Below are 10,968 nucleotides of genomic sequence, written 5' to 3' on the forward strand. Positions count from 1 at the left end.
TTAGACAAGATAGTTCTCTCTGTGAGCTCTAATGTGTGTTTGGCTTCACGGTAAGTGTCTTTCAGCCATAGCACTGATAAATGATATATAACACTCACACCCAGTGGGGAGAAACTGGATTTCTTCCATATCTGAGCACCTCAAAGATGTCCTTCAATACTCCCCAAACCCACTTCAGGGTTATAAGGAGGTTTTTAGTTGTTTATTTCCTACCTCTGTTACTGTACAGGGGGCCTGGTCCTCAGCAGGACTGCCTAGAGCCAACTGGTAGTGTGTGGGTTCTTGAATTCGTGCAGAAAAAATTTCAGGACACAAGTCCCAGGGACTATGAGGGTATGTTTATTTAAGCTGGAAACAGTAAAACAGGGAAAGACTTAGCACAGAAGAAACAACAGGGAAGCCTAGGCAGGGCGGCCTTAACTCACTGGGAGGTCTGAGTAAAGGGGCCTTGGGGACAGAGTTAGGGGATTACTCTGGGATAAGCTGCTAGCTGCCCATTGCTCCTCTGGTTGCAAGTCTCATGGAGAGTCTTGGAGTTTAGGAGATGGGTACCTGTGGGGAAAGAAGAGAGGGAAGAAGAAAGAGAAGGGAATGTCATGGGCTGCTCCCCAGAGGGAGAGCACGCATGTTTGGTCCTTTGTCCTGAGGCTTTAATCTTTATCTTGCAGATGGGAATCTTAGGAGATGTCTCAACAGAGGTTTTCAGCAGAATATTCATCAGTTTTCCAGGTGTGCTCTTTCAGGGTCATGGTCTCTACTGATTGGTCAGTGCCAGGGCAAGGGGTCATTAGTTATTGCAGCTGATCCTGGTTTTGCTGCTTCTCTGGGCCTGGAGCTGAAATACAACCAAGGCCTAGATCTTATCTCTAGGGAAGTGACCTTCTATGTCTGACTGTAAATGGCTCTGCCAGTTTGTTCAGCTCTCTCTTCTACTTGTCCTGACTTACTGGCCTGTTGCACCTCCATATTTTTTATTATATTTTAAAAGAAAGGTAAATTTTGTTTAAAACAAAAATACTGTCCTGGGTTACCTAAAATCCCTGGGGATTTTTTTTTTTTTTTTTAAGTACAGTTAAGAACCAAAACTTTTATTGACCGCATACTGTGATAAATAATGGGGATAAAAGGCCATTACTAGTTCATCCTTGACTGTCAGATCTGACCACCAGCTAGGGAAATTGCAACAACATACCATCAGATCACGCACAGGGTGGGGAAGATGTTAGATGGTATTCTATAGAAGATCCAGAAAACCCTTTCTTATGAAAGTGAAAGTACTTCTGCTGAACTTTTTGGTATCAATTCCTTTTTCTCTAACATAGATAGGGATATGTGTGTGCATACTTACCTAGTAAAAATATGCAAGGGATTTTCTGAAGAAAGTAAAAAAATGAAAAAATTTTGTGATAAAATAGTACTAGGGCTCTAAAGAATCCCTAATTTTTCATGATGTCTTAAGACCCATTAGCTGCTGCCTCCATTTTGATCTGGGGAAGGCTCCTAGGCCCTTTTAACGTGTAACAAAATCATCTTTACAGACCTATGGTCCTTCCTTTGCTTTGGATCACTAGCCCCATGATAATCTGATGAAGCTAAAAATCCTCTCCTGGGGTTGGGGGATGGGAATTATCCAAATTTTTGCATAGAATTAGATAAATTTTTTTCTCCTCCAAAATGCTACATAAAGTTTATGGACTCTCTGACACCCACATATGGAATCTCATTTAAGAACCTCTGTTCTACACTGAACTCTCAGAAGGTAGGAGACAGATGGGGAATACCATCATACTTATGTTTATTCCTGCCTCTGGCAGAGGGTCAGACAAACTTTTTTTAACAAACAGCAAATAGTAATAATAAAATTGATATTTATCATCTAACATTTATTAAGTGCTTACTAAATGCAAACTTTTTTCCAAGCATAGTATAGCTAATGATATTCACGGCAACCTTTGAGGTAGATTTTATCTCCCTTTTACAAATGAAAAACAGGCCAGAAAAGTTGTATAACTTCTTAATGACATAAGTTCAGAAGTGATAAAGCAAAGTTTCATACCAGACATACTGTCACCAAAAACAGTGCTTTTTACAACTATGTTAGGGAAGAAATAAATGAGTAAATTAAAATCATTTTCAGGGGCTATAAACCTAGCAGACCAAAGTTTAAGTTGTAACTTTCTTTGAATTCTTCTTAAGTACTTACCTAAAATTAGCTAGGGGATAGTAACTCAGATTTCCTATGATTCAAATTCACGAGAAAAGAATATATGCTATTCTACAGCTAAGGGAAAAAAATGCCATGAAATCCCAGCTTTTCCTATTCTATAGGTTATGAATACCAGTAACTACCCAATAAGCTTTCTCATTCATCCCTTGTTAAAAACAAAACATCTGTCCTGTGATTACCAAGGCAAAAATTCCAAACATCTAAGATAAACAAATACCATTACTGAGTTATTTTTAAAGGTGAATCACAGATCCCTCCAAATCAACTAACATTTTCCAACAGAAAAATGCACACTATTACTAGATTATTGACTCTATTTTCTTTCTCGGTTAGTATTTTTATTGTAATTTGTTGCTGCTGTATTTTCCTCATTTTTAGTTCTCTATTACTTTCATTTAAATTCTCCCTAAGCTGTAAACCTGATGAGCTTTCTATAAAGAAAGCGGGAAAGATATTAAAAATAAGAGGATTTTCCAGGTGGGTTCTCCCAAGCTCTCGGTTCTCTCATTAGAATAAAGATTTTACAGTTACATCTGCAAGGTTCTTTAAAAAAAGGAAAAAAACAAAGAAAAAGTGACAAAAGGGGAAAGATTAAGAAAAAGAGTTCAATATATGTCATCATTCTTCACCCACCTCTATCCACATGGGCAGTGACATTACTGGATAGCACAGAGACCCATGGTGAGACTGAGTGGAAGAGTACTAGGACACTCCAACTTCCTTCATAAAAGCATTAAAATCACCCTTCCTTCCAAAAGTGAACATATCCTTCCCTATAAATGTGCCCAGCTGAAAGTATGCATCCCATGTTTATATATTGTACTACATTTTGTTGAGATTCAATTAGTTAATAAGAATTAAGGAAAACACACACAACCAGTCTCTAGCTAAAATAATACAAGAGGACAAGGGCAGAAATCCATTTCACTTTATGTTGCTGTTAAATTTCCCTAGGAGTTATTTTTATTAAAGTTCTCTAATTTTTATATTTGCTAATTGGGTACATCAATGTAACAAACGTCCAAACCTGTAGAGAATTTTTATGAGTTTATTAACCAAATAGATGACAATCCTGGGAAGCAAAACCTCAATGGATTAAGAAAATGCTCTAAAGAATGGTAATTTTGCAGCTTATTTTATATACAGTATTCCCTCATTTATCGCGGGTATTACATTCTAGATCCCCTCATGACAGGTGAAAATCCACGAAGTAGGAACCTTACATTTATTTTAGTATTTATATATATTTTAAGGCTTTATAAACCTTTTCCACACACTTATAAACCGTTCCCAGTCCCTTATTAACCTTATAGCGAAAAATCCGTGATAAATAATTAAATATAATATTTTTAAAAATCCCGCGATACAGTGAGGCCGCAATAAGTGAACCATGATATAGAGGGAATACTGTAATTCAATCAAAGAAGGAAGTGTGAAGAGGGATACATGAAATCTATTGGTGGTAGAATAAGGGGGTAGGAGAAAGCAAAGGTGGGCAGAAATCTCTAGGATTGAATAAAAAGTAAAATGGAGAGACACATACTTCTCTTACATTGGTGGGTACAGGGTAGTTAATAATTAGCATTTATAGCACATAGAGATGGCATTCGGGGAACAAGATACCAGTGAGAGGTTCTGTGGTCTCCTGCTCTGGTGTGGATGTTGTGCCCTGAGGGGTCTGGAAAAGATTACTCTGACATTCCAAAGGTTTGTTATCTTAGATGCAAAAAGACAATAGGCAAGTTCACTTAAGGTAAAGAGTAATTTTGTCAAGAAAGCTACAGGCCTACCTGTCATGACTTGCTTTTGGTTAGGAATTTTTAAGTTCAGACCATCATTATGTTGTTACTTTAAACTCTACGTTTGTAAGGCCCACCACGTAGGCCTCCCCTGAGCTTGTCAGGTTTAGCATGTGCCCCTTTTTAATCCACAGATAAATGATATCCATTATTTATCTATCTTAAGTATGAACATCTATATAGAATTGTTAAATAAATAGGCAAGTGACTAGGATTATGACATGGGCTCTGAGTGACTTCTGTTTTCAGATGAATACTTCACATGCGTTTTTGTATGAAGAAAACTTAACCATATGAAATCAGCCCAGGATACTTTAAAAAGATCTTTCTTTTGGCCTCTTGTCTTGCTATGAAATAGGAAGGACAGAAAAAAATGTCAAAAAATCTAAATATTTAAAATAAAAAATTTTCTCATAAATTTGAAAGTTCACATTTGAAATCATCCCCATATTAAATTAACTCAAGTTGTAGTTCCAAGGTAAATATTGTGTCTGAGAGAAGTCATCTGCTTCCTGAATTAGTGTCATTATTTTATCTGTGGGAAGATAATAAATAAATCAATATCCGAAAGAAAAGAGGGCAGTTTTCTATTTGCTAGCTTTCCCTTGGGAATGAATTGAACTCTTCAAAAAAAATATTTTTGTTGTGCTTACATCGTTGAAAGACAGACTTGCTTAGTTAAAGAAACCTTCACTAGAAGCCTACATATTGCCTAGAGTGGAAACAAAATACCTGGCTCCCAGAGCAAGGGTCTCAGCAACAAACACACCAGGCATTCATCCAACCAGAGATGAACATGAAGCATGATCTCTGCCCCAGACAGCTTTTCATGTATGAGGGAGAGAAGCTAGAACAAGACAGCCATGCACGTGCAGCTGAGGCACACATCAAGGTAGGTGACAAGTTATTAGGAAAATGACACAAGGTACTGGAATAGTGTGTAGGGAAGGCTAAACTGAATTAGAATGGTAAAAGAATACAATTCAACTGAGTAAATCTAAAGACCTAACTGACTTTATTGAGTCACGAATTTGGCAGCATCCCATCTAGCAACTAGAAGGGTGCTTCCAAGGGGTGTACAAAATGGAAGGTTTTTATAGAAAACAGGGTGGGGTAAGAGACCCATTGGCAAAAGAACAGAAAGGATTACTCTTATACCAGGACCTCTTTTTTTATGGGGGGAGGGCAGAATTGCAAGGGCTTTTATCAGACAGATTGCTTCTTCTTTCAATGGGAGGAAGGGGTAGAGAGGGTCCATATAATGGATTACCTCATTGGTGTTGACCAGAAAACTTAAGACTGGTTGATTGAGATTATATTTCTGAGAGAGTTTGAAATAGCAATTAAGTCAGGTATTAAATCTTGGTTTGGTGTTATGGATTTTAGCACTAGTGATTACATTTTGGGCATGTGGTTTTCTTTTAACTGGATGTAGGAAAAGACATCTCCAGGAAATGGGATTGAAGCTGGACCTACAAGATAAGGAGCCAGCTAGACAAAGATCTGGAAGAAGAGCATTCCAGACAGAAGGCAGGGTAGACACCTAGAATGTAAGGTGGGAGGAAGCAGCAGGTTAGAGAAAAATCTGAGGGACCCAATGAATGAGCATTGGTAGGAACTGATGCAATGACATCAGAAAGGAAGGAAAGAAATAAAAGCCAATCTGTCCATTCTGACAAAAAAACTTTATGGGTGGCTCACAGGAGAGGCCACACTTGCATATGCAGAGCTAGGTAAGGCTCTTCAAGTTGAATTCAGCCCCCACCCCATATACAAACAGCCTGACAATAAGCCCTGACTCAATGCCTCTCATATTTGCCAAGACAATGATGCAACTCACCCTTTACTACATGCTCTTCTTCTAATTTGCTCAGTTGGCTCCCCAAACCCCATCTACCACTCTTGCAATTCACCCCCAGACTCTCTGATTCCAAACTATCTGCTGTAAAGACATATCTCTGTCCTTAGTCTGGGCCAGAAGGGACCATGGTAGCCAAGCCTGTCCACGCAGTTGCCTGCCAAGGGAAAGGAACAGGATAAAAGGAGAACACCCCCAACTCCCTACTGTAGCCTGGTAACTGTGAATGGAATGAAGGACCTATGGGCAGGAATAACGACCGGCATGGAATAGAATCCAGAGCCACATGAGAGCCCAGGAAAGGCAACAAATTCTAGTAGAGGCAAAGGCCATGGCTGTGGCCTGATATCTTGACTCTGTTCTTCCTCTCTACCTCTCAGAGGATGTCAGCTTTGGTTAGTGTGTCAGGTCCCATATTCTCACTCGTGAGGCAGCTGTTGGAAGTAGTCTCCACCACTAGGTTAACCTGCAAGAACTACATGTATTCATCCTGTAGCTTCAGTGGGGAACATATGTTAGTTGCTGAAGTAATATTTATTAAATAATTAGAGATATGCAATGATTTATGTTCAGTGATGTTCGTTACAGCATTGTAATAAAAAACATTAGAAATTGCCTAAACATCCAAAGATAAGGTCAATTTTGTTACAACCATAATACAGAGAATTATACAATGACAGCTATGTTTCAGAAAACATGCATTCTATAGAAAATAATTCATAATAGAGGAATGAGACAGAAAGAAAGAGACAGACAGACAGACAGACTTATTTTCCCCCCAGATTTACTCTTGACTTTGCTTCACAGGATGGTGATAAAGTCTTGTTTGCCTTGGACACCCCCAGTTTATGCTATTGTTCTGGGGTTTTTGGCATCATGAGTAATTCATTCCTTCTTACTCTCAGAGGTGTCCTTATCCTCACAACAGATTTTAAAGTCATTCTTTACCTCTGCATCCATCAAGGAATCCCAGATGTATAAGCATGATAACCTTCTCTCTTGCTCCCTGTCTTCTCGCCAGGCTGGTCCAAGAGTAGCACTGACTGATGATTGACAGTAGGGAGGAGGCCAGGGAGGCATAAGAGTTCATTCCTCCAGCTCCCTCTCTACAAAGCCAGTTTGGTCCTGCTGTGTCTCTCCGCCAAGAGGCCAGGCAGCTGACTTCACACAGTCGCTCCATCTCCAGGTTCCAGGACCTCTTCCTTGGGAAAACATCAGGCTCCTTGCTGTTTTCTCTGTCCCTTCCAGTTTCCCTACAACTAACCTATATCTTTGTTAGTTTCTTTTTATTTCTTTTTTTGTTTGTTTTATTCTGTAAAAGGTAACAAAATGTACAGAACAAAACTTTCCCTTTTTAAAATTAATGTCACAAACCCATATTATTGCTTACATATAAACACTATACTCTAAAGCTGATTCTTAATTAGGTGTGTAAGTCCCACCATGTAGCCTTCTAACTGTTCAAAAAAACAAAAAAAGAGAAAAGTTTATCCAAGAGTGGTGTGTCCTCCTGTGTTGTTCATCCTGAACGAGCACAGGATTCTGTCGGCCGTGGGAGGGAACCCCCCATGTGCACGTGTGTGTAAGAATGCATTAGCTTCAGTTTTTACCTCTCAGAAGATATAAATATACAAAGAAGCATCCTTCATAGAATCAAGTACAAATTGGTCAATTAGAGCTAATTTCAAATACAGAAAGAAGTATGGCACAGCTAGAAGCCACGATTTGGTTTTCTTTAATTCTATGGAATCTCGTATCACACATGCCATCAAGGAGTTTGTTTCTCAGGCATCTCCTTAATTCAGTCAGCCCTGCTCCAAGCACAGGACAGCAAGTGATTCAATAATAACAATAATAATAATAATAATAATAATAATAATAATAATAATCAGGCCCGTTTGGCACTATGATACAAATGGGAAAAATAAACCAGGGACGCGTTCCCTGGTCCCGGCCCCAGAATATTCCCACTGGAATAGCTACTCTCTCTTTAAAGGAAGCCGAGCACGAGGAGGGGTCTAGATTGAGAAAACTACAAATGCAAGTGGCAGAGTCTGCATGTGGCAGCCCCGGCCGGCCTCACATGGCCTCGAACTCGTTGATGCGCTGCTTGGTGTTGCTTCACCGGATCTGCCGCAGCGTCTTGTACTTGTCCTGGCCCTGCCGCATGTTCTCATTGTGGATGAGGTTGTTGTGGGTCCTCTTGCTCTTGCTCTTGTCTCTGGCCTGGGACAGCTCACTGGACAGAGTCATCAGCTGCCGCTGCACACGCTCATTCTTCTCAGCCTCGGTGACCCACTTCTCCTCGTTGCGGTCGCCCAGGATGCCCTCGCTGGACAGCGCTGCGCTGTACCCCGTGTACCCTGTGCTCTCCTTGTGCAGGGTCTCCCAGATGTGGTAGCCCGCAGGCTTGTCCATGGGCGGCGACGGGGGCGGGGGAGCCGTCATTACCAGGTGCAGCTCCTCCTTGTTCTTCACCAGGTCGTCTTGGACCTCCTTGGCCTGGTGCTGCCACTCCTCCACCTCATCCTCCTTGCGCCTGCTTGCCTCCTCCAGGAGGGCGATCTTGGTGGTGTACTCTGCGAGCTCTGCAGCCAGCTGCTCCTGGCTCTTTATCTGATCTGTCGCATGCCTCTCCAGCTCCTCCTCGGCACGCAGCGAGGCCAGGCGGTCGGCCTCCAGGAGCTCCGCCTCATCCTGTGCGTGCTTCCGCTCATCCTCCAGCTGCAGGGTCCTCTGAATCTGGTCCTGGAGCTCTTTCTCGGTCTTCTTTGTTTTCTGCTCATAGTCTTAGAGCCTGAGCATCAGCTCCTCCTTTTCCCGCATCATCTGCTCCTCTCTCTCCAGGGTTTCTCTCTTCTCGTTTTCCAGCTGCTGCCTCTCCAGCTACTTCTTGTGCTTCTCTCCCCGGGCCTGGGCCTTCATCTGCTGCACCTCGATGGTGTCGGGCTTCCGGCGGCGCATGTACAGCTCATGGTACCCCATGCAGAGCTGCAGGATCCGCTTGTTGATGCTCAGGCGCGGGCCGTAGAACATGAATTCAGGTGCCTTCTTGTCGATGGGCTTAATGGCAAACTTCTTGTCATTGAAAGAGATGTTCCTGATTTCTCTCCACGGGAAGCCAATCTTTGGGGTCAGCTTACCATCTTTCTCATAAATATTTAGTCCAAGGACATCCACTCCAAGCCAAAGGTCTGTTCCTTTCTTGTTTTTTTTTAATCTAAAAATTGTTGATTCCATACATTTCCAGGTCTTGGGCAATCTTCAGATACTCCAGCATCACGCTGTCTTCGAGCATTCTGCAGTGTTCTGCGTGCAACGCCTGGATCCGGTCGACGCACTGGCCCCTGGTGAGCTTGTGCTGGTCCATGACTTGCTGGGGGATCAGCCGCTCAGAGCTGAGGTACCCGGTCTTGTGCATTTCTTTGTTATAGTCTCCAAACTTGGCCTGCATGGCGTAGGAGACCAGGAGCACTGCCGTCTCAGGAGGGCAGCAGATCTCACTGCTAAGGATACGGTCCCTCACTTGGAGGAAGAAGAGCTTCTGTGTGATGTCCTGGATGAGTCACTCAGGCACATCTTCAGGGAAGAACTTGGCCCTGAACTTGAACTGGAGAGGATTCTTCTTCCTGACCTCCTGGGCCGATACCTTTTTATCAAGTTTCAGCCAGGTAGGAAATCCTTTATTATCTACATACTGGAGGCCAAAGTACCATACTTCCGGCAGGCCTATAGTCTTAACCACCTGATCAAAGAGCTGTTTTCCTGTTGTGTTTGGCTGGATGGTGAACTCCAGTTCCGCATCCATGGTGGTAACTCGGACATTGATTGGTCTCGGCATTATCGGGTCCTGGTGGGTTGTCCTCAAACCTCTGGAAACACAGGTTGGCGGCAGTGGCCGAGATGCTCAGCTCTCAGACTGCTTTTGTTCTAAAAAAATTAATTGGCCTTTTGATTATGCAAATATGAAGTAAGAAAAGATTCTCTTCTCTCTGTCTTTAAGAATGGGCCTTGGACAGTAGAGCTATGTTCAAGGGAACTCCTATTAGTAGTGACCCAAGAATTTAGAGACATGGTGACTCCCAAGATTAAGGAGAAAAGCTACCAGCAGGCTCTGCTGGTAAAGAAGCCAAGCCTCTAAATTCCTGGAGTCCTATCTACTAGGTGTTGTTTGCATGTTTTCTGCATTATAATACACATTTCACTTTCCCCACTTTTCAGTGTATCTATTTAAGTATAGTTTGTTCTTATCTAGCCTGAAGTGAACAACTAATCCATTTCCTCAAGTAGTATAAAGTGGCTTAAGGTGAGGAAGAGAAGGCCAGCAGGGGTGTGGAGCATTGATCCAGAGCTAGACCACTGGCTAGGTTAGGTGACCTCCAGAACCAATCTTTGGAGTATGAACACATTCCCTGGGGATTCTCAAAGATCTGTGGGGTGACAACCCTGGTGGAGCACACACTGGATTTCTTGTAGTCAAGCAAGATGGAAGCTCTTGCTACCTTAATTTGAGTATAAAAAAGGAAATGTGAGCTCAGTTTGTGATCAGTATATGAAAAGAAGGTATATATTTTAAATCTTGGCCAATATCCTGAATAAAAAATTATGTATTGATTTAGTTTCTTTGATAATTGAGAATGGTAATGAGGCTAGACCCTTATTCAGATGTTTTTTGGCAATATGTAGTCATTTTAGTATGTTCTACTTTCATGTTTTCAGTTTTTAAATTTCAATGTTAATACATCTGAAGTTTATTTTCAAATCTTACCCACTTGTCTAAATTTCACTTATTGAATTTATCCTTTCCCAAATGAACTGAGATATCCCCTTTTTGGAGCATTAAAGTATTCTACAGATGTGTGTCTATTTCTGTTCCAGCTTTGCTTATCTGCAAATTTGTAAGAAAGAGATTTATCTTAACGAGATGCATTTTAAGAAGAATGCTGAGGTCAAATAAGCCTAAGAACTATTGAGTATAATAACTTCTTAGAAATTTACAATGTATATCAGTAAATTAAACATCCTGAGAAGTCCTAATACCTTTACACAACTTATCATCCTAAGGTTCCTTGATACACATCTAT

At 41.4% G+C, this 10,968-nt stretch overlaps 1 pseudogene; it reads right to left on the reverse strand.

Moving 5' to 3' along the window:
- Positions 1 to 7,963: 7,963 nt before the first annotated feature.
- On the reverse strand, positions 7,964 to 9,725 carry LOC150004330 (ezrin pseudogene; annotated as a pseudogene).
- Positions 9,726 to 10,968: the final 1,243 nt, after the last annotated feature.

Source organism: Furipterus horrens, unplaced genomic scaffold, assembly GCF_987537825.1.
Source record: "Furipterus horrens unplaced genomic scaffold, mFurHor1.1.pri manual_scaffold_7, whole genome shotgun sequence".
Lineage (NCBI taxonomy): Eukaryota > Metazoa > Chordata > Mammalia > Chiroptera > Furipteridae > Furipterus > Furipterus horrens.